General features: G+C 35.4%; 1 protein-coding gene and 1 non-coding gene across 10 annotated transcripts in view; one reads left to right on the top strand and one right to left on the bottom strand.

Moving 5' to 3' along the window:
• The window catches only part of DIAPH2 (diaphanous related formin 2), a 1,001,991-nt gene that overhangs the window by 132,846 nt on the left and 843,922 nt on the right, over window positions 1–25,223 (bottom strand). The window lies entirely within an intron of this gene.
• LOC131822335 (U6 spliceosomal RNA) lies at window positions 21,321–21,427 on the top strand. Its single transcript, XR_009350211.1, has one exon. It is a non-coding gene; the product is annotated as a U6 spliceosomal RNA (small nuclear RNA).

Raw genomic sequence — 25,223 nt, 5'->3', positions numbered from 1 at the left:
CTCCATGTGAATAGTATAGCTACATTATATAACCAAATCAAAACACCACAGTGAATTACAGGTATATATTTCATTAATTTAACCAAAATTTGAACATGACTTTCTAAATCTTTATGTTAATATGACATGAATTATCTTTAACGGACTGAAATTAATAAGAAAATATGAACATTTCACTTAGAACTAAAGACTTAGATAACAGGAAATTTGTCTTAAGTTTTAATGTATTGGGTTCTAAGGACATGAAGCAAAGCTGCAATTGAGCTGAATTTTACATAATATGGTGCATGTGGGTAGATTTTAACATCTTCCTGATGACTCATGTACAGTGTCTTAACTTTTTAAAAAATGGAACATGTTGTTCACTTTAGGCTTACAATACTAATGCTATTTTGTAATCAGTTTGGGAAGCCCTACACCCTTTCCTGAAATGACCAAGAGATGAAGCTTGACAACTGTATTTACTTAGCTAGCATGGTAGTTAGACTCTAAAACTTGCATTTCAAATGGCATATCACCTAGATAACATTGACAAGCCATTTTCTTGGCAAAGGACTGATTGATAGTTCACTCTTAACATGCTTGGAGAAACACATTAATAAGATAACCATGGCTTTTTTCACTTTGTAGTATCCACAGATGATATGTATTTCAGATGACTCTAAGTAGCTTAAATGAGAATAAAAAAGAACACCTTTCTGGCTCATTAAGGCAATTGTTCAAGCTGTCATTAGGATTACCTCTCTGAAAATGCAGTACAGGATGCAGTAGGCCTTGCCTGCTACAGAAACCAATGGCACAGAGCTACCTTTTGACAGCAAGACTAAATGTACATACTTTACATATTCAGTGAGTAAAAGAATAATTTACATTAATCAAATAAGCTATGTTTAGAGGATCCCCCCTCCCTCATTTGAAATATACCTATACATATTGTAGGCCTAATCAACGGCAACTGTACACTAAATGAATTAATTGTACCAAGGCAAATAAGGGCCTTTTATACTCATTTAACCCTATTCATTTTCTATAGAGCAATAGTGAGTTTTGCTTCAGAAGATAAATAGCAAGTCGTGCCTGAAAGGATGAAATGCTCTGGTTTTCATCCTCAGACCTGCTAGACTGACTACTTGTCAGATAAGGCTGAAGCCAGGATTATGCCTTGAAAAGTTGACAAACCACAGATTTTTATCACTAAATCAAACATATTGGTTTAAACATTGTGAACTTTAAGTATCTCCTACTTAATTAAAAGAATTAGATCAAACCAAAAATAGAGAGGGGTAGGCATTCTGGCAAAAGAGACTATGGGAGTTTGAGGGATGAGAAGACTTCATTTTCATAAATCAATTTTCTCATTTTTAATAAAGCAAGGTTTAAATATAGAAGAGATCCCAGGAATGACTGAGTTGCACAATACTCGTGGTTATCCAGTCCATCCCAGAATGCTAATCATCTACCCTGTTCTTAAGAATCTCCAAAGAAGAGGTTCTACATAGGTTGAGAAGGCTTCAAACTGCTAAGGGCACTACAGTTTACCAAAGATGGAGAAAACAGAAACTTCTGTATCTCATCAGCTAAAAAACAAGAATTACACCTATGCTCTAAGGCTTGCTTTTATTATTTTTTTGTTATTTAAGGTAAAATTACATAATTGAGTCCTTTTAAAGTATCTTGTTTTATAATGGAATAGTCATAAGATACTGAATTATTTAACCAGTAAGTACTCATTTTTGGTTTAGTCTAGAAGTTGACAAATTTTCTCTGTAAAGGGCCAGGTAGTGTTCTGTGCTTTGTGGGCCACAGGGTCTCTGTCACAAGTACTCAACTCTGCTGTAGTAGTACCAAAGCCACCACAGATAATATATAAATGAACGTTCTAGAAAACTTTACTAATGTGAAGTTAAATTTCATTTAATTTTCACGTTGCAAAATATTCTTGTGATTGTTTTCAATAATTTAAAATGTAAATATTTTTCTTAGAATATGGGCCAGATTTGGCCTGTAAGTCAGTTTGTCATTTCTTGGTCTAGTCTATGCTTAGGTCATTATCAAAGGGAAAGAAAACAGTGTAAATAACATGGGCACTTTTCATAATGGTTGGGGAGACAAGGTCAAAAACAATACAAATTTAACAAATAATATAAAGGGCTAAAGTGTATGGGGCAGCCCATGGGGGCTAAAGGAGTATGGGCAGCGGGGACATGACTCTGTGCTAGCTAGAATAGCCAGAACAGTACTCATGGATCAACTAACTGCACGAGGAAGAAATAGTTGGATTTACTTAGGTGAGGATGAGAAGGAAAGATAACTCCAGGTAAGAGAAATAATATGAGCCAAGACAGAAAAATAGCAGTAAATTAGCAGGATGCCTTTGTGGGAAAGTATGAGAAAGGCTGGTCTAAGCAATATCAATTGGAGAAATAAATTCACTTATTCAACAGTTAATTACTGACTTTATGTCAAGCACTATGCTAAATACTAGAGACACCGTGATGAGTAAGACAGAATTCTTGCCCTCTGATTGCTCACAGTCTTATTAAAAGGACAAACATGCAACCAGTTACAAAATAGGATAGGATACTTAAACTGAAGACTAAAGCTACCTGAAAACAACTGTAATAATTTTTAAAGTTATATCAATTGTCAACATTCCACTCATTTACATTTAAGGTAGAGATCTTTGATTTAAATTGTAGGGAGTCCAGGGGTGCCTGGGTGGCTCAGTTGGTTATACGTCCAACTCTTTCGGCTCAGGTCACGATCTCAGGGTCATGAAATTGAGCCCCACAGTGGTGGGCTCCAAGTCTGCTTGAGATAATCTCTCTACCTCTGCCCCTCCACCTAACTCATACTCTCTCTCTCTCTTTCTCTCAAAAAAAAGTATAAAGAAAATCCAGGGCACCTGGGTGGCTCAGTGGGTTAAGCCGCTGCCTTCGGCTCAGGTCATGATCTCAGGGTCCTGGGATCGAGTCCCGCATCAGGCTCTCTGCTCAGCGGGGAGCCTGCTTCCTCCTCTCTCTCTCTCTGCCTGCTTCTCTGCCTACTTGTGATCTCTCTCTGTCAAATAAATAAATAAAATCTTTAAAAAAAAAAAAAAAGAAAATCCAAATGCAAAATAAAATCTCATGACCTACTCAAGGCCTGCTCATTTAAAAGTTCAGACGTCACTGCCTTACCTAGAGAAATGGCAAAATCACATAAACTTCCTCTAGGTAATTTCCAGAGGCCCTTTCAAGATTTTAACTTTAAAAAAAGGATTATTACTTTATTGGCTTGATTCACTGGAACTGGGCATTATGTCATCAGCCTTAACAATGTGCATACCCCTATCTGCAAGCCTTTACAGGCAAGGTAAATTACCATGGAAAAGCCTGAACTGTTTTTCATCAGAGATCTTTAAGAAAAGGATTTACATCTAGCTGCAAGAGATGGCTTGGGATCAATAATGCCTACCTAGAGCACAGCATGAATTTTCAACTCTCTGATTTGAAAACTCTTTAAAGTATTCCAACAAATATTTCCACAAATGAATTACTTGTTCTTTAAAATGTGGTGATGTTACCAGTCTTAGTTGAGGCAAGAACTAAAAATTCAGGTACAAGTGTTTCTAGGAGTGTGACAGAAGAAAATCTGAGTCATCTCATAAATCTTTTGCATAAACCCCCAAGTGAAAGGCAACACTGCAAGGAAATACCAGAGCATGTGGTTTGGAATTAGACAAACTGGTGTTCAGATACAGATCCACCTGCTTCCTAGCTGTGGCCTTTGCCAACCAACTTAACTTCTCGATTCTTCCATTCTTCTATAAGCCTGGGGAAAATGAAACCTGATGTGCAGGAATGTCAGGAAGATAGTCATATGGTTATACATGGCACCCAGTACAGAGTGCCTAGGCAGAAAGTAAGGGGGGATTGGTTGAAATGAATATTTTGTTTCTACCAGAAATGTTGGCATTTGATTTTCTTAAAAAGTCATGTTGTACAATCACCCATTCTTGTTTAAAACAGCACTTGGGCCATTTATGTGGCTGATCTTGGATCAGTGCATGTTGCACAAGGGTGATTTATTATTGCAGAAAAGAATAAACAGAAAATTCTTTGAAATGTGAAAACAGATAAAGAGGTATTATCCTGAACCACAGCACCGAGTAAGACAAAATCACAAGTAGTACATTTTTTTTTTTTTTTAATTTTTTATTTTTTATAAACATGGAGGTTCCTCAAAATGTTGAAAACAAGTAGTACATTTTTAATACTGGTTCAGGATAAATATCAGACTACAGATTAGACACATACTACACTTTTATTTCATTGGTTATTATTATAAAGTTGAATGTGTCATGATGAATGTGTCACACAATAAATGAACTGGTTATTGCTAGCATTCCATCCCAAGCTGAATTTTTGCTTCTTTCTTTGGAAAGAACTAAGTTAATGAATAAATGCTACTTTTTATGATACAAATGTCCTTCACTATTAGAATTTATTAAATTTGGCAATGAATACATATTCATGAATGTGCACTCTTCTCAAAACAGGGATTTAGACAGTCTACTCCATTAAACGTAAGTTGATTTTTCCTCCAGGTGTCAGCCAGGGAATCAACATTTTGGGCAGTGGCCTTTCATGATGTTTGTCCTAATGGATGCCCCCTGGAAATAAAATCAACTTATGCTTAATGGAATAGATTTACTAAATCTCTATTCTGAGAGGGGTATTGTTTCACAAATTAATTTTAAATATTAGACATGAACACAGATTTATAAATACAGCTCTAGCTTAATTTGGTGCTGATTAAAAAAGAGTTAAATATTATATAATGTACATTACATATTCACATTATATTGGTGATGCTAATAATTAAAGCCTGCCATGCCATCATCAATCTGTCATTTTCTTAGCTGAACTATTTGTTCTGTTAAACCTACCATGGTTTCTTACATATTTGATGAGATGAACTGTACCATCTGTCAGTCTGTTCAAGTTACAACAGGTATACACAACATATTACCTTTGCTGGGATTTGTCACATGGATATACTATCAGTATCACAATCATCTATCTAGTTAACAAATTAAGGAACATGTAGTATTACATAAAATGTGCACACAAAACTTAATATATTGTAGGGGTGCCTACCTGGTTCAGTCAATAGAGCATTCAACTCTCGATCTCAGGGTTGTGAGTTCGAGCCCCACAGTGGGTGTAGAGAGTACTTAAATTAAAAAAAAAAAAAACCAAAAACTTAAAAAAAAAACCCAATAAATTGTTTATTCAACCTTTCTTCATTTCCTTTACAATAATCCACTTAAAAAAAAAAGTCCTTTGACACAAAACTAACTGAGGGTTGCCGGTGGGAGGGGGGTTAGGAGAGGGTGGTGGGGTTATGGACATTGGGGAGGGTATGTGCTATGGTGAGTGCTGTGAAATGTGTAAACGATTCACAGACCTGTGCCCCTGGGGCTAATGATACATTATATATTAATTTTTAAGTCCTTTGAAATATTTTATTTATCTTAACAAACAGATATACCAATATCAAACTTAAATAACACAGGTTTGCTAAATACAAAATAATACACACTTGACATATGGGAGAAATATAAGAAATAATTTTCTCAAATTCTGTTAGACAAAGAGAGATGGGGAATGGGGTGGTAAAGGCCATATATAAGCTAGATTCACACAATGGTTTCTGTTCTTGGTGTTAAGATCAATAAACAACTGAGAACATTCTATGTGTGTCATTGTGGTAAGATACTGGGGCTAATGAATATGAGACAAGTCCCTATCCCCTCAGAGTCTTGCGTACTTTGAGAACCATTCTATCCTATTTACCCTAAATGATGATGATGATTACAAAGAGGATAGCAGTAGACATGCTCATAAGTGACAGTGGTCAGTGGATGACATTAGGAACATTATAATGGCCTAGTATTCTACTTCCTCAGTGGACAATGTAATGGAAGTAGGGATAAAATGTGGAAAAACCCTAAGTGGGAAAATTGTGCTTCTATTTTTTTTTTTTTTTTAAGTATTCACCTGCCAGCTTGCTCTGATTGATAGCTCTTACAGACAGACCTAATGAACCTTCAGCTTGGGAGCCTTCACTCATTCCCTGATAAGCAGTGAACTCTAGTTTTACTGTTTGCATCATCTCTTAGTGATGCCACTAAAGTGGCATGGACTTCAAATACCACCACAAACATTTATTAAAGGCCAATCCCAGCAGGAATGTTGTCAAGCTGACTTTTCAGCTTTTATAGTACCTCTACAAATCAGCTCAAATCACATTTTTCGAGGCCTAGATTAAGCACCTAATTGTGTACCCCCATATTAAATACATGGGTCTCTGCTAGGATTTTCTAAAGGGATAAATTATAGTATCTGAAAACACCAGACACCAGTTATATATTCCCTTGCAGACTATGAAATATATGTTAAAGTTATTTTCAACTGAAAAAAAATCTACTATTCATCTTAGAGTTATTTTATTTTTCTTTCCTCCCGGCCATTAAAGCCATGTAGAACAGAGAAGATGAGACATACGGCCAGGACAGAAATGAGTCAGGACTGTGATTAACATAAAAAATATGTCCTGTACAAAGGTAGCTCCTGTTTCACATTTATTTTATTATTTTTAAAGATTTATTTATTTGGGGGGTGGAGAGAGCTCATGCATGCATGAGTCGGGGGAGGGGTAGAAAGAAAGGGAGAGAGAGAATCTTGAGCAGACTCCCCACTGAGCATGGAGCCAATGATGCAGGGCTCGATCTCACGACTCTGAGATCATGACTCGAGCTAAAACAAAGATGTTCAACTGACTGAGCTACTCAGGTGCCCCCAGCCTCCAGTTACATTTAGAAGGATTCTTCTATACTGTATCTTAGGACCTAAAGTATAATTCCACAGGAAAAGTGTAGAAACTAGTATACTAGTTTAGAAAGAAGCCTATTAGAAAGAAGGAACTAGTATTCTAGTTTAGAAAGAAGCCTATTAGAAAGAAGGAAGATTGTACTGGTTTTAAATCTTTGTGTAATAACAACAAAAATAAATTAGTGTAACTATTAGTAGATTTTTAGAAATAACTTACCTTGGAATTAAATGAGAAACACAGGGCTTTAGATTATGGAAATGGTGATTAACATCTGAAACTTCTGAAATCACTTTTATAACAGACTTTTCATATCAGTTATTTTTGATTAAGTAAAACATTTATTGTTCTAAGCCTTAAAAACAGGGTGTGTCCAGGGGTGCCTGGGTGGCTCAGTGGGTTAAAGCCTCTGCCTTCGGCTCAGGTCATGATCCCAGGGTCCTGGGATAGAGCCCTGCATCCGGCTCTCTGCTCAGCAGGGAGCTTGCTTCCCTTCCTCTCTCTGCTGGCCTCTCTGCCTACTTATGATCTCTGTCTGTCAAATAAATAAATAAGATCTTTTTTAAAAAAAAAAGTGTGTTCATGAGATTATACTGCTTAGACAGAATGCTAATTTTAGCTTTAAAATTGTCTTCCATTCCTCTTAGAAATTAGAATGACTAATCTAGATAGATTAAAGGGAGAAATTAAGATATTTTAATCTATAGAAAAAAAATATATACAGTACTTTTCTCAAACCACTTCTTAAATAAAGCATATTTAACCCCATAATTTTGAAGTTGTCCGCGTAACTATATTCATATATACCTATACACAAACACACATATCCAAGCTACATAGCCATCACAGTAAGACTGCGCCTGACACCAACACAAAACCAGGCAAATACCAACAGATTTGGTAAATCTACTTGGTTGGTTTTTGCCTGTACTTGCAGTGCTGATTCTGTACAACTATGGTGAAATAACAACAACAAACAAGGATTAATGAAATTGGGTGGTTCGGGGAGAGGTCTATGACAGGGTGGTGTTCCCAGTCTTCTAAAAGCTCTAAATTCACCTACTTAAGTTTTCAGTGTGTCCATAGCATTTCAATCTTATTTTTTCTATGTGGGCATAAGAAAATAAATGTATACTGATCATGGTTATAGTAGTTTAAGTAAATGGGAGATAGAATTTTTTTTCTTTTTAACATTTCAGTAAAGAACCCAACCAAATTATTTTTTAAGTCACATAACTGGCTAACTAGCTTGAATTGGGCATTTGTATTTCCTATACTTTCTTTTAATTCTGATACTATAAGTAATGTGAATGATTTTTTAAATAACTTACATGGATAGCAAATGAGATCTACCCTCATCAATGTGGTTGCTGTGGGACTTAGAGAACCATTGCTTGATTCTATCATTGTGAGAGCCGTTTGTGAAGTGCCTCTTTGGAATATATTTAATAGAGTCAGCCTCACATTCTTTTCAATAGTTCCAATGACAACAAACCTTTGATCTTTTATAGTAGGCCTGAGTTTTGGCACTTTAAAGAACATTTATTTGGATAAATAAATTCTTGTTGGGCTGGTGGTATTTATATTTTAATGAATATTTTATATTCATTAAAATATAAATAAAAGCATAAATGTGTGTGTGTGTCCAGAATTATAAAGCTGGACAGGATGGTTCATTTTACAGGCAAGTAAATGGAGTCCCAGCACCTAAAACATTCCTAGTAAAGTATTTGGTATATGGCAAGTGCTTATTAAATGGAAAAAATACTATCTATGTAGCCAAAATGATGATCTGTGGTGAAATACACAATATATTTAGAACAGTGTTATAGTACTAGAATTAGGGGTAGAGCAAACATCTGTCCATTTGCTTACCCTTCCCGTATTTCATTCTCGGAGAATATGCTCTTCCATATAGTTCCTGGAAGATGCAGCAATCTGATGAACCATGTGATCTTATTCCTGCCCTGATTGATTGAAACAGGTTGGACACCTGACCCAAGGGAACAAATCCATAGGCTAGGCTGTGCCAGTTAGATTCAACAAGAATTTGGTCAAAGAGACCAGTATGTAAATATTAGCACTTGAAGTAAGGGTCAAGCTTTATTCCCATCTATGGCAGTCATGTTTAAACAAAGGAAACCAATAGAGAAAAAGAGGAGACAGAGATGAATGAGAATATGGAAGGACAGAGAAAGCAACTTGTATTTCAAACTTTTTCTAGTTTTGTTTCCAGTCCAAGCAAGGAATTCTATGATCTGACTGCTGTTTCCTGTCCTTGGAGGTCCAAAAGGTTGCCTATTATGTCCTTGAATAAATTCCACTTAGTTCAAGCCAGTTTGATTTCTATACCTTATAACCAAAAAAGCCTGAACACAATGTGTCATTGGGCTTCCATTTCCTGCTTTAGCTTTTTAATAACAAAAATTAGAAAAATAATTTCTTTAAAGATTTTATTTATTTATTTAACAGATAGAGAGATATCACAAATAGGCAAAGAGGCAGGCAGAGAGAGGGGGGGAATCAGGCTCCCCGCTGAGCAGAGAGCCAGATGCAGGGCTCGAACCCAGGACCCTGGGATCATGACCTGAGTCGAAGGCAGAGGCTTAACCACTGAGCCACCCCAGCACCCCGAAAAATAATTTTTGAAGTGTTTGTGGAATGGCCGAATGCCCAGGGATATTAAATGATTTCCTCTAAGTCATTCACACAGTGGCAGGTCAAGGAATAGAAACCAGATTTTCTAACTCAGCATATAGATACGTAACCTTGGAAATGCTACTTAACCTCTTCTTGCCTTGTCTCCCCCTCCGCATAAAAGGAATAATAGGACTTAACCCATCCAATAGGATTTTTGTAAGAATTAAATAAATTTTATATATAACATGAATTAACAGCTAATTGAACCTGGGTAGGAATCTGACCTAAAGGGCAGCCATCCTAGGCCCTAATGCAAAAAAAGGGGGGGGGAGTGGCATCAAATAACATTCCTCTCACAGAAATGTGGAATTGGGACCAAGAGTCTTTGTCAGGAACTAGAAGGGACAGTTAGACCAGGATAAGCAGAGTTTCCCTCCAAGCACACGATAATCAAAGTACTCTTTTAAAAAAAGGCCCATGAACTTGTGCTGTGTGGCATCCCAGAGACAACTTGAATGTAGAATGAAGATCCCATTTCCAGGGATCTAGGTCTAGATGTAGGATATTTCCTGTCCTAAATTCCCTTGAGCCTTTCTGTATCTCTCCAATAAATGCTTAATTTATATAGCTTCCAGTTATAAAATAAATAAGACACAAAGATATAATATGCAGCATAGGGAATATAGTCAACAATATTGTAACAAATTTATATGATGACATATAATAACTAGACTTAACTCGGTGACCATTTTGTAATGTATATAAATATCAAATCACTGTTATACACATGAAAATAATACAATATTGTATGTCAATTACTCTTCAATTTAAAAAAATTTTTGTTTCTTACAATCAACAAAGACATAATTAAGTAGAATCCTTTTAATATTACCTCAAGTTTTAGTAGGAAAAGAAAAAGTAATTACATATGCAGGGCATAGGCAGTGAGCCTATGCCTACTTCTCACTTCCCATCTTAAACACATTTCTCCAGTGTTTTCATACTCTTTCACAGCATCATCAATACTCTCATTTCTCTCTTTCTGTGTAAAAGTGTTTTATCACCATCTTAGCACCAAGAACTAAATGACAAAGGTCTTAAGAACAAGTAATTAATCATTCTATATCCATTTAGCATTATTGGATTAATTTTGTTTAACATAACAGATAATAGTTTAAACCTAAATTCTTCCAATGAAAATGTGAAAATGGTCTTTACTGATGTCCTTCACCCTTAGAAAGCTAGCCAAACTTCAAAGCATGTCTATAATTAGTACCCTGCAAAAAATTTTAAAAACAGCAAACAGCAACCTGAGCACAAACCAGGAGAAAAAGAAGACTACTGCAAATTGTAAACAAGTTCAGATGATTTATAGGAATAGAATTCTACAAAGCTCCCTTAATGCCAGGATATAAACAGTTTTTAGTGCTATTTAGTTAAACGATAATTATAAAATGCATTGAACTGAATGAGAATTAGGATTGTCAGACAAATGCTTGTAAGGGGTTAATTAATTCACATGAACCACAGAGCTCAGCTGAAAATGGCCTCATTATTCTAGACCACCAATTTATCTGCTTCTTACTACTATTCTTTCTCCATCACATTTACCCTGTTACACCCTTGCCCCCAGCAACAAATGTCAGGAGGTAGAAATATTTTTTAAAAAATGTGAACTAAAGGCATTTTGCAAGGGTACATCAGGGGTACAAAGATGTCTGCTGGAACATTTATTAGCACACCATGGCTCATAACATTCCAAAGGGCTCAATACTTTCACTATGTACACAAACATATCCCTTTCTCCTTTTCAAATGCCTCATTATAGCTAAGCCTGAAGCTTTTCTCTTAAAAAGCTTTCTTCTAATTATTAATAATCTGAAGTTCCCTACAGGCCAACAGTATTACTATAGTCAAAATGCATCAATATGTATATATACTTACATTCTCTCTTTTACACTCTTTTAAAAAACAAAGCATTTAGTGGGAACAGTAAAGAATTTATAAGCTATATATGGAAAAGCCTAGAGGAAGATGGCAATATCCCAAACTAAGGAAACAGTTCTTAAAGCTTATTAGGTGGGTGTAGGAGACTGTAATAGGATTATGAGTTTTGGTTTAGCCTGTCCATCATTTCAAAATCCCCATAACTAAAGGGAGTATCCTCACAGGGGTCTGAGTTTAATATTGAAGCTGCTTTATTTAATTCTTCCTATTTTATAATGCTTGAGTGCTAATTAGTTCCATCTACTTTCTTCAGGCTTGTCAATAAGGCAACTTGGAAGCCAAGAACCTACTGAATTATGGATTAACCAGTTCTGTAACAGCATGTTCAAGCAACCTAGTTAGCTACTCTGAAATGTAATATGATTATGGGCACAGGAAAGCATAAAATACTCTTTTGTTATCTTCTGCTTAAAAGCAGGAAAATAAACCCCTATAAGTAAACTTTATTTTTTATGTGTTAATGAACATTTTAGATATGAAAACTAAAATAAATAACATTTAGTTTTTTGTGTGTCAAACACAGCCTATTAAATTCACAATATCCAAAATATCTGCTACAAGAAGTTGGAACTAGTTTAAAAATTTTTTTGAACACAGATACAAATTTTAAGGATGGAAAGGACTGAAATTGAGCCTGACTAACATGACTCTCCTCTACCTTCCCTTTTATTGAACCTGCATCCCAACCTCCCTGAGCTTTCCATCACTTTGTTACTTTGGGCATTTCAATTGACTCCTTTCTCCTACAGCTAGACTCTAGAATCAGCCCCTTAGGGTCACAAATTCTGGAGTTAGAGGGGAAGTTAGAGATAAAATGATGAAGCTCTCTCATTTCATAAGGGAATTAACTGAGATCTGGAGGTCAGATGACCTATTTCATAGGTGATAGCATAACTGGAAAAAGATTCCACGTTTCCTGATTCCCTGTTCAACGCACCTTCACTTCTACTTACCATCATAACCATCCCACTCAACCATGTCCAGACTTGCTGGCTTCAGTAGGCTGCTGAGGTACCCCTCCCTGAGCATTAGCTTCCTTAGCCTCAGGGAATCAAGCTGCGATTGAGTACTGACAAGACTTAACTTGGCTATGTCTAATACGTGCTCCCTGACTTACTCCTCAAGTGTGTCCAAACTCCTCTTGACTCCACAGGCTTCCAATTCTACTCTACTTTACTCATTCCTAAAAGATGATCTTGCCTTCTAATTTGTAAGAATGAGTCTATACTGCAAGTTTCATCATCCGCCTTCATCTAGACATCAGTTATCTTCTGTCCTGTCCATCTTTGTGGTAGAAACACCTCTCTTTTTTCTCTACCCCTGAAAGTTAATGCTATGTTTCTCCCCTTCCTATGAATACCTTCAATCTCTCCCTCTTAACTGTAGCCTTCTTAAAATCAGAGCTAAAAAATTAATTGATAATGATTAATAATAGCAGGAACAACAACAAGCTAATACATACAAAATGCTTATGATGTACTAGGCACCATTTTAGGCACTTTGCAAGCGTTAATTCATTTAATCCTCAGAATAACCTATGAGGTAATTATTTCTATTATGCTCATTTTACAAAAAAGGAGACTGAAATAGAGGCTGAGTAACTTGCTCAAGATGCACAACTAAGAAGTGGTAGCGACAGGATGTGAACCCAGACAGCTAAGCTCCATAGTCTGTATTCCTAATCCTCACACAGCTTCTTTTATATTTGCCATATCTACACCATCACTTATTAGCTTATTATGTTGGACAACCTACTGAACTACTCAGTACCCTTATATGTAAAATAAGAATAATATTACTAATCTTAAAAGACTGATACAAAGATTAAGTGACCTAGAAAATATGTGAGCCACGATGCCTGGTATATTAAATGTCAGTTTAAAAAAATACTACACAGCAGTACAAAGGAATAAGGAAGATACGCATTCATACAAAAGAATGTGCAAAATACATTGTTAAATAACAGAACAAGGTGGCAAATAAATAAATAAATGCCAGTTAATATAATGGTAATAACGATTATATTATATAACATATTATATATAATATATATATGGGAAAACCCAAAAGACTCCACCCCCAAACTACTAGAACTGATACAGCCATTCAGTAATGTGGCAGGAACAACTAAGTCTAGCTTTTATTAATTAAATATTCAGGGATAACTCTTCCAGAGGGAGATAAGCTTTATTATGTGTTGAAGAAATGCTTACCAAGCACTGTTATAAGTACTTTACCAATGTTAACTCATTTAGTCCCCAAAACAACCATGAGGTGAATCCTACTATTGTTTTAATTTTTTGAGGAATCTCCACACTATTTTCCAAAGGGGCTGCACCAACTTGCATTCCCATCAACTGTGGAAGAGGGCTCCCCTTTCTCCACATCCTCTCCAGCACTTGTTGTTTACCTCCTTGTTGATTTTGGCCATTCTAACTGGTGTAAGGTGGTAAACTTGAAATGGATAAAAGACCTCAATGTGAGGCAGGAATCCATCAGAATCCTAGAGGAGAACATAGGCAGTAACCTAATAATAAATAAATTTTAGTTAGTTCTTGATTTAAACTGGGGCCGGGAGGCAGAGAGAAGGCACAGTAGGCCATGAAATGTGAACACTGGATATTCATTAGTAATGAAACTTTTTTAATAAGATATGATAGAATTATTTGGTTATGTTAGAAATAATACTATATATACTAATATAAAATACTATTTTATGAATACATATAGAATTATTTACTGATGAAAAAATGTAATGTCTAGGACTTGTTTGAAAATATCCAAAGGTGGGAGTACAGACAGAACAAGATTGACAGTGAACTGATCCTTGTTGAAGCTAGATGCTGGGTTAATTATATTATTCTATTTTGTATATATTTGGAAATTTCACAATAAAGATTAAGGAGAAGAGAGGACTGACTGACCATCAAGGCCTCATAACGGATTAAGCAATTCCAATTAAACCAACCTCTCAGGAGAGGCAAGTTCTCAGTAGGTCACATAAGGTTATTCTATGGGTGTCACTGCATATAAATTCATACATTGTACATACACACAGATATATATGCATCTCCTCTTTGGTGTGGCCATGTCATTTCTCCCCAGCTGGACATAAGGTAGTAGCTTGGAGACCTATTTTCATTTATTTATTTTTTGGTTTATTTATCATTGAGCTTGGCTTTTAAAGTACAAGAAAGACCTCAGCATTTCTGTAGGAAAAAGAAATAAATTTAAAGCAAGACATTAAGAAAAAAGAAACAGAGGATAACTCATGATGCATGATTCTGAAGGGTATAAGAGGAGTGAGAGGACTAGTAAAATATGGGCCTCAGGAAGGGGTACAGAAAGAAAACGAGGGAGCTTGGAACATAAGGTAATTTACTGAGCCTATTCGGAATGAGTTTTAGTTTGAGGGATTGGAGAGAATAGAACAGATCTGAAATAACTACCAAGGCATGTGATTTGGTGAACAATGGATAAGGAGATTGCTAAGCAGTAATGAAGACTCAATTAATGCTACAAGCATATTCATACATAAAAGATGAATATATACTACTTTAGATTTTTCCACAAGGAAATGAATTCACTGTTAGCATTATTGTGTTTTGTTGTTATTGTACGATTTTATCTTTAAGAGGAGAGGATTAAATAGCAACCGTGTGCTTCAACTGTAATAAAACCAGCAAGGAGATATGATTCTAAATATTGTATTCCTTATGTTATATACTTTTTCTCAGGAAGCTTTCAAAATAGCTTGAATAATTTATGATTTGATTTTCATAATCTGCAAAAGTTGGGAAATACGTAAATATTTCTTCTCTTACTTTGTGCAAAGGAAGTCCAAAAAAGCAAGGGTCAAGCAACAAACACAATATCGAACAGTAAAAGCCTCACATTTGAGGAAAATAGGATATATTTTAACATCTAACTGGGCCATTTACAGAAGAACAAAGACAGTCACTTAAGCATTTGTTGCCATGGGCATTTGAAAATAAAGTCTCAATAAATAGCTATGGATGCTTATTTAGGAGAGGAAGCTTAGATATAATAATATTGCATAATTTAATAGGACACATAGCTATAGATCAATTTCATTTTAAAATAGAAAAAGCTAAAATATAATTTCTACTATCCAGAAACCTCAGAGAATGAGTTGATTTGGGTAGCTGAGTGTTTATAAATTTTAAATACTAACACATTTTATCTTAGCCATTTGTATAGAAATGTTTCACAGATACACATTTTGCTGCATACAAAAAGGAAATCTACAGAAAATTCATCATTGCTGATTTACATAATCATCATTAACATCAAATACTGTGCTGTTCTCTAAATCCAACAAGGTCCTCAGAGCATACTTGAGGTGTGTCTATTTTTTCTTTAAATAGAGGAGAACTACTCTGTGTTTAAAGTTCCTTTTCATCTTAAAAATGTTTTAAATCCTATTTTATTTATTCTGATGATATAACTGGCACATGGTCATGAAAGAGTGTTATGAAAAGTTGGAAGAAATTAAAAAGCACCCACAGTACTGTGATATAGCTATAAGGACTTAATATTTTGATGTATTTCATTTTGATTTTTTTCAACAACTACATACATATTTTTTACTTGGCTGAGACCAGTTGCAATTAGTTTTGAATCCTATATTTTTTCTTTGTAAGATGTTATCTGTTTTGATGATTAGTTCATCTCCTTCACTGGAATCAGCGTATTAGCAATCACTTTTTATTGCTGTGGGTGGGTCTCAACATACCCACCCCTTCAATATTATTGTGTTGTGTCATATTTACTGAGGGTGAAAAACAAAACAAAACAAAACAAACAAACAAACAAAAAACACCAGAAAACCAGTATGGCAATAAAGTAGGAGGATCCTGGGCTTGTCTTGTCCCATGAACACAGTGAGATAACTATCAAATAATGCTAAATATCCCAGAAATCAACCTGAAGACTGACAGAACAAATTCCACAACTAAAGGGAGAGAAGAGGCCACATCGAAGGACTGCAGACATAACCGGATTTTCTAACAAAAAGAAGGCAGAGACTTACATAAAACACAAAGATAAGAGGAATTTATCCGAGATGAAAGAAGATTATAAGCCCACAGCCAGAGATCTAAGTGAAACAGATATAAGTAATATGCCTGATGGAGAATTTAAAGTAACAATCATAAGGATACTCAATGGGCTTGAGAAAAGAATAGAAGACATCAGTGAGGGGCACCTGGGTGCCTCAGTCATTAAGTGTCTGCCCTTGGCTCAGGTCATGGTCCCAGGGTCCTGGGATTGAGCTCTGCACTGGGATGCCTGCTTGGCAGGAAGCCTGCTTCTCCCTTCCTCCTAACCCCCACTTGTATTCCCTCTCTCACTGTCAAATAAATAAATAAAATCTAAAAAAAAAAAAAAAAAGAATAAAAAAGAGACAACAGTGAGACCCTTACCACAGAGACAAAAGAAATAAAAAAGAATCAATCAAAGATGAGAAATGAAATAAACAAGACAGGAAACAGGTTTGATTCAATGAACACTGGGCTGGAAGAAGCAAAGTAATGAATTAGTGACCTACAAGACAAAATAATGGAAATTATGAAGTTCAACAAAAGAGAGAAAGAAGAACTATGAAACAGAAGGACAGACTTAGGGAACTCAGTGACTCCACCAAATGTAAAAACAACAACAACAACAAAACCACACAAAGGCATTTGCATTATAGGAGTCCCAGAATAAGAGAGAGAAAGGGGTAGAAAACTTATTTGAAGAAATGACAGCTGAAAACTTCCCAAATCTGGGGAAAGAAACAGACATTTAGATCTGGGAGGCACAGAGAACTCCCATCAAAACCAACAAATGCAGGCCATACCAAGATATATTGTAATTAAATTTGCAAGCTATAATGATAAAGAAAAAAAATCTTAAAGGGAAAAAGACAAAAGAAGCCTAATTTATATGAGAAGACCCATAAGGCTAACTGCAGATACCCTTACAGAAAGTTGGCAAGCCAGAGAGAGTGGCATGATTTATTCAAAGCGCTGAATGGGAAAAATATGCAGCCAAGAATAGTCTACCCAGCAAGGCTGTCATTTAGAATTGTAGGACAGATAGAGTCTCCCAGACAAACAAAAACTAAAGGAGTTTATGACTACTAAACTAGTCCTCCAAGAAATATTGAAGGGGATTCCTTGGGTGCAAAGGAGAGACCAAATGTGACAACGATTAGAAAAGATCAGAGAAAATCTCCAGAAACAATGATAAAACCAAAAAAATGGCAATAAATATATACATATCAATAATTACTCTGAATGTAAATGACTATACATTCCAATCAAAAGGCATAGGCTGTCAGAATGGAAAAAAAAAAAGACCCATCTCCATGCTGCTTACAAGAGACTCTTTTTAGACCCAAGACACCTGCAGATGAAAATGAAGGTTGGAGAAATATTTATCACACAAATGGATGTCAAAAGAAAGCTGAAATAGCAATACTTACATCAGATAAACTAGACTTGAAAACAAAGACTGTAAAAAGAGATGAAGAAGGGCACTATATTATAATAAAGGGGACAATCCAACAAGAAGATCTAACAATTATAACTATTTATGCACCCAGCCTGGGACCACCCAATATATAAAATAATTACAAACATAAAGGAACTCATTGATAATAATAGAAGAGTAGGGGACTTTAACACCCCACTTACATCAATGGACAGATCATCTAAATAGATAATTAACAAGGATGAGTGGCTAGGTGGTGCAGGGTATTAAGCACCTGACTCTTGGGTTTCAGCTCAGGTTGTGATCTTAGTGTTGTGAAATTAAGCCCTGAGTCAGGATCCATGACTTGCAGATGATTTCTCTCTTCCTCTGTCCCTCCCCTCACTTGCTCTCTCTGTTTCTCTCAAATGAATAAATAAATCTTTCAAACAGGAAAGAAAGAAGGAAACAATAGCTCTGAATAACACACTTGACCAGATAGAATTAACAGATACTTTAAGAACATTCCATCCTAAAACAGCAGAATACACAGGTTTTTCAAATGCACATGGGACATTATTCAGAATAGATCACATATTAGGTCACAAGTAGCCCTCAACAAATACAAAGAGATTGAAATAATACCATGCACCTTTTCTGACCACAATGCTATGAAACCAAAAGTTAAGCACAAGAAAAAATTCGGAAAGACCACGAATATATGGAAGTTAAACAATGGATAGGTCAACCAGAAAATCACAGAAAATTAAAGGAATACAAGGTAAAAATTGAAATTGAAAACACAATGGTCCAAAATATTTTGGAAGCAACAGAAGCAGTTCTAAGAGAGCAGTATATAGCAATACAGGCCTATCTCAAAAAAAATTTCAAATAAACAACCTAACCTCGCACCTAAAGGAGCTAGAAAAGAAAAACAAAAGAAGCCTAAAGACAGAAGAAGAAGGGAATAATAAAGTGTGGGGCAGAAATAAATGATATAGAAATTTAAAAAAACAATAGAGCAGATCAATGAAAGCAGGAGCTGTTTCATATGACATAGCTCATTTTACCAAGTCTAATTTTCAGAGGTTTTTATAATTAATATTCATCCTCCAGACCTCTACCTACTTTAAAAGAAACCAACCAAGTTTGTACTTCTAAAGCCATTTTTAAGGGTGTTGTAGGTTAAAAATTGTATATATACTAATTCATGGCATAAACAAATGCCCCCATATTTGAACCATTGTAAAAACTGAGCTATACAACATGATTTTATAATTATCTTAGAAGATTTTTACTTCTTGATACCCATGTGCAACTTCTATTAACACTGAAGACAGATTTATTTTGTTCACCAATAGATAGATATATATACCCATATATATATAACCAATTCTGATCCTGAAGAACAGCACAAAAGTCTGTTTTTTAAGCCTAAGACTTACTATCCTTCATCTAGACACCTCAGCACTCTAGAAACTTTAACTAGTATTTGCGCAATACAGAACATTCACTTGATAAGCATACACACATACACAAAGCAGCTGCATTATAGGCTTAATCATGCTACATAATGCTGAGGACAGAACATGATAAATACCACAGCCAATTGAAATTGCATAAGCAATTTTAGCAAGTACAATGTAAGACCTACACTATAATTCAATGCCAAGTATTTTCACAAGCAATGGTGAGACGTGCCAATGGAGGGCATAATGGGTCCCTCTAAAGAGAACTACGGGGGCACTCATTCAGATATAGGTCCTCCCATCCTTTGTTCCTCTGACTATAGCCCTCATTCCATGCTTGTCATTTGAGTGGAGATTTAGTCAGATGAAATTCTCTAGGATTATAGTAGGAATTGTTTTGTTACAAGCCTGATCACCAATGGAAAATACTACCTTTTCCTATCCTCTCCTAACAATCTTCCTTTTGAATGACCATCCATTGTTTCATGAGATAAAATACATTCATATTGTACAAAGTTGTTTACCTGCTAGTTAACCAGGAAATACTATTGAATTTTATTACTTTAATTACAAAAGTCATAAAATAAAATGCATACGCAATAAAAAAGATTATTGAACAAATACCTATTTTCAAATTGCCTTGGGACTGTTTATGGAGTGGTCTGGCCTAAAGCAATTACTAAAACCAGATTTGAATGCTATTATAAATAGGTATAAGCTTTCCTTACATAACTCGTATTTATATTATCAATAAAAGCTGAGACTTAAAGCTTGCAGTAATATCTTTGTGGAGAAAGCAGGGCAAATTTATTATCTATGATCCTTTCTTTATCTCCCCCTATTATATCTGGGATAAGTACTACATCTGTAGTACTTAGGTGATATGCCTAAATCTTATTAGTGGGGGGGTTTTCTATTTTAAGCACAAATCTGGCATTTAAAAATCCCAAAGTCAAAAAATTAACATAGAAAATGTCAGAAAATTAAGCAAATTAAAAGATACTGTCAATAGCATGCAGTACTGTCAAAGGACTAATAGCTCCAGTTAAATAGTATCAGGAATGGGTAATAGATTTTTGAAAAGTAGATACCAAGGCGAAAGAGACAGTTCATTATCAAAGCATAAAAGACATTTACAGCACAACAGCTATTATATTAAGCCATCAGTCCTTTAATGATTATTTTATCGTTTGTACAGTTGACACAGCTGGGTACAAATAGCAGTAAAAATCAAGAGTCATCACCAACTTAATGCATTTATATATCTCAAAATTAGCTTATTTAGGAAAATATAAATAACAAAAACTGTTAATGAGATATAATCTTTTCAAAGCAGGCTTATTTCTTTTTATTTTAAAACTTTATTTTTCCTTCCATGAATGTTTAAGGGGCAAGATAGTCAGTAATATAAATTATTCATATGAATTGTTTCAATTAGCCAGAGAAGAGTCATAAACATGAGAAAAAATAAGTTTTAACTTTGTTGGTTTAGAAAGAAAAAGATTTATACCCTAAGAAAATATTAGTTTCCTTGTTCTTCTGATGCAGAATCCTGACATTATTAAAGGAGTTAAAATAATAGAACACTTTGGAGTATATAATGAATTTCTCTGTTTAATAATGAAGATGTAGTTCTGTGTCATCTAAAATTAATTTAAAGTCAGTGAAAAGAAGTAATATTCTACTATCTCTGTTTTGTTCTCTCCTATTTAAATTAAACAAGTAGTAGCAGCTTTCAGGAGGACAGCAGGCACAAAAGATTCAAAGTAGATATCAAAGTTGAATAAGTCAAGTTTGCGTTCTATTATTTGATTTAACTAATTTGTTCAATAACTCTTTTTTTTAATTATCATGCTCACTTTGGCAGCACATATACTAAAACTAGAATGATACAGAGAAAACTAGCATGGTCCCTGCACAAGGATGGCATGCAAATTTGTGACAACTATTTTCTTCTCAGTAAAACTTAGAGCTCTACAGAATGAACTTCAAAAGCAGTGACCATTTCATAAACAGTGTGACATTCAGATTGAAAACAAAATGACAAGTGGATGGAAAAGGAAAGTGGTAGAATTACATAAAAAAAATACACTGGAGGGAGCGGGCTAAACAACGTAACTCAGCTAAATCCTTTTACTCTCTGCCACAAATGCAAGTCAAATTAAGAGCTTTTCATGTGAAGCAATGTAGTCCTATGACAAAGTATCATGGAAAATGTACCAGGGGCTTGTTTTCATTTTAGCTACATTTCTGACATCTATGACCTGTAGAGATATTCCTTGTATCACATACACAGGTAACAAATGCACTGTGTGTCATCTCTAAAGTCATGTTACTGTGACTATATTCATACAGCCCTTGCTTTGGGTTGTTTTCCTAATAGAAAAGATAGATTTGTAATTATTCATTTATACTCTCTCCCACTCCCCATTACTCCTACAAGCTACAGAGTCAACCAATGTAGAAGAAGTGAACAAAGAAACAACATGCTTTAGAAAACATGACTGAAGCATTCGTATCATTTAGGAGAAAAATCCCAAGAATAAAAGAGCTTGGGTCTACCTTAAGGCAGGAACTTCCCTGCAGAGAGAAATGGGAAGAAATGAAGGCACATATTACCACTGCAGCTGCAGTATTTCTGAAGTAGGACACTCAGAAAAGGGCACAAGCTATTCACATTTCTAGAAACACTGCCTTTAATGCCTCTGCAAAAGATTTAGCAGCTTAGTGGAAAGCAGCAGCACATGGAGGGAAAAAAAACATGAAAAAAGAGTTAGCACTGCAAGGAAATTTGCTTAAACTAATATTAGAAAGAAAATATTTCAGAAATGGTTCCCTCTAATAATCACATGCCCTAAGGCTAAAATTAAAGGTCATAGCTAATTGGTATAAAAGCAGGTTTGGATACACAGGAAATAGAATTCTATGATGAATTCTACCCAACCACTACCCTTTTTACCTTCAACTATGCCAAGACAAATTCCACATGTTACAGAACACAGGAAAGAAGGCAAAGGAAACCATACTTCAAAACTGAGCTTATTTTCCAAGTTTATTTAATTATTTTTAAAGATCTATTTATTTATTTATTTGACAGAGACAGAGCACAAGCAGGGGTAGAGGCAGGCAGAGGGAGAGGAAGAAACGGGCTCCCCGCCAAGCCCAACCTGGGGCTTGATCCCAGGACCCTGGGATAACCCCAGCTGAAGGCAGACACTTAATTGACTGAGACACCCAGGCACCCCTCCAATTTTTAAAGACAACTTTGCCATATTTAACTTTTATAGCCAAATCAACTAGGAGAACAAAATATATCTGATGGCCAAGAATGGAAGTAGTAGTTTAAAAAGTCATGCCTAATGCATAATAATAGAGCTTTCAGATGACTTGATTAAAAATCATGATTGAGGACACCTTGGTGGCTGAGTCGTTAAGCATCTGCCTTTGGCTCAGGTCATGGTCCAGGGTCCTGGGGTCAAGCCCCGAATCGGGCTCCTTGCTTGGTGGGAAGCCTGCTTCTCCCTCTCCCACTCCCCCTACTTGTGTTCCCTCTCTCACTGTGTCTCTCTGTCAAATAAATAAATAAAATCTTTAAAAAATATCATGGGGCACCTGGGTGGCTCAGTCAGTTAAGCATCTGCCTTAGGCTTGGGTCATGATCCCAAAGTCCTGGAATCAAGCCCCACATGGGGGATCAAGGGGACCCCCTGCAGGGTCTCCCTGCTTTGTGGGGAGTCTGCTTCTCCCCCTCTCTCTGCTCCTCCTTTGCACTAGTGCTCTCTCTCTCTCTCTCTCTCAAATAAATAAAATCTTATAAAAAAGGATTGATAAAAAATGCTACTTTCTAAGGGCCATGCTTTGATTTGGAAAAACAGGTAAGTATACACACTGCAGAGTCTCACTTTTACTGAAGTTCGTCTCCAAGTTAAAAAAAAAAAAATGAATGAACAGAGCTACATGTTTTCAAGATGTTAGAGAAAAATTAACATATCAAGTAGTTTATAAGACAAGTGCTTTTAAAAAATATTTTGTTTTACATGCCTAATTATAAAGATTTCTCCTTAGTGTAGAAGAACTTCATTATGACCTGTTAGAGTAAAATCTAATACATTATTTGAATGTATGTGGAGAGCAAAAATTTTTGTAAAGTCTTAACACTACTAAACTACTCTACTTACTGAAATCCCACTTTTTCCTTTTCATTGAATACGTTTATAACTTAAGGCTGTAATCGACTGCCCACTGTGGTCGGAGGAACTTGTATGAAAAGGTATTTTCCCCTTTAATGTTTTTTTCTTTCCAGAGTGTGTATGTTCTGAGAGCACAAAAATCATGCAGTCATTTCACAACTGTCTGTACTACTTGATAAAATAATCTTTATAAGTATACAAAAGATTCATCTTCTGCTTCATGCTTTACTCACTACCAGGAGTACTTATAAATTCCAGCAGTGATGACATTATAATCCTAAAAAGTCTGGGAACCAATAATCCATCTGGAAACTTTTCTCTGTCCCTTTGAAATATCCTTCATTGACTCCTTCCTGACACCAAGACCTGAACAATTTTACATAAAGTAAGAGAGAATTTATTCATTAATATTATCATCTTGTTTGTTTTCCTAAAAGGGATAGAATGGTGAGACTTAAGTAAGACAGACTTCAAAGAATGCTGACAGAATTATATTTCCTCATTTTTTCTGTCAAGTTTTTCTTCCTCACGACTAATATGTGGAATATCAGATTGGGACAATGGCAGTGGGAAACAATGTTGTAAGGGAAGTAAAAAGATAAAACACAATTCTAAAGCAGCAGAAAGGAAGTGAGGAAAGTGGTGTACAAAGGACCCAGGACCACAAAACATGGTACGTAAGGAAGAAGTTAAGAAATTGGAAGCACAAGGATAATCTATAATGCATAGAGTCTGTGTGGACAGCATTCAGCTTGACCATAATCCTTTTTCAGTGCTTTGCATTTTCCTCTGCCAGGAAGTTCTAAATGAACCATGCAAAGCAATCAATACTATTTGTGGCAACTGAAAAAAAAAATTCAAATGGCAAGATATGATGTTTTTCTTCACATTTGTCTTTTCTAATCTAATTCTACCTGAATTCAATATTGAAAACATCCTCTAATAATTTCCTAGAAACTCATTATGATGTAATTTTATTTCTAAATTTATTTTCTGCATTGGACCATTATCCCATTTACAAAGGATGGTCATCTTGGTGCCTTCATGCTGTGGATTTTTAGGACTACTAAGTAAACTTGTTTTAATGTTCTCTACAAGTGAGAGTTCACTTAATTTTGGACCATAAAATGAAAACTTCATATTAGAAAATTTCTTTAGGGGCGCTTGGGTGGCTCAGTGGGTTAAAGCCTCTGCCTTAAGGTCAGGTCATGATCCCAGGATCCTGGGATCAAGCCCCACATCGGGCTCTCTGCTCAGCAGGGAGCCTGCTTCCCTGTCTCTCTCTCTGCCTGCCTCTCTGCCTACTTGTGATCTCTATCTGATAAATAAATAAAATCTTTTTTTAAAAAAAGAAAATTTCTTTAAAAAGAACTTTAAAAAAAAATCTTTCATTACCTCTGGCACTTAAAGTAGTACTGATATAGACAACTGAAATGATGTCACAAATATGACTAAAATAAGCAGTGGATTATCCACAAAGTCAGACTGCTTATCTTTCTTGATATAAACTTCTCTTCAGAGATTAGCTCCAAATATTTAACGGTAATTAGTTTATTAACAAGAT

The sequence above is a fragment of the Mustela lutreola genome, chromosome X (genome assembly GCF_030435805.1).
Source record: "Mustela lutreola isolate mMusLut2 chromosome X, mMusLut2.pri, whole genome shotgun sequence".
Lineage (NCBI taxonomy): Eukaryota > Metazoa > Chordata > Mammalia > Carnivora > Mustelidae > Mustela > Mustela lutreola.
This window is presented reverse-complemented; position numbering and strand designations above follow the sequence as displayed.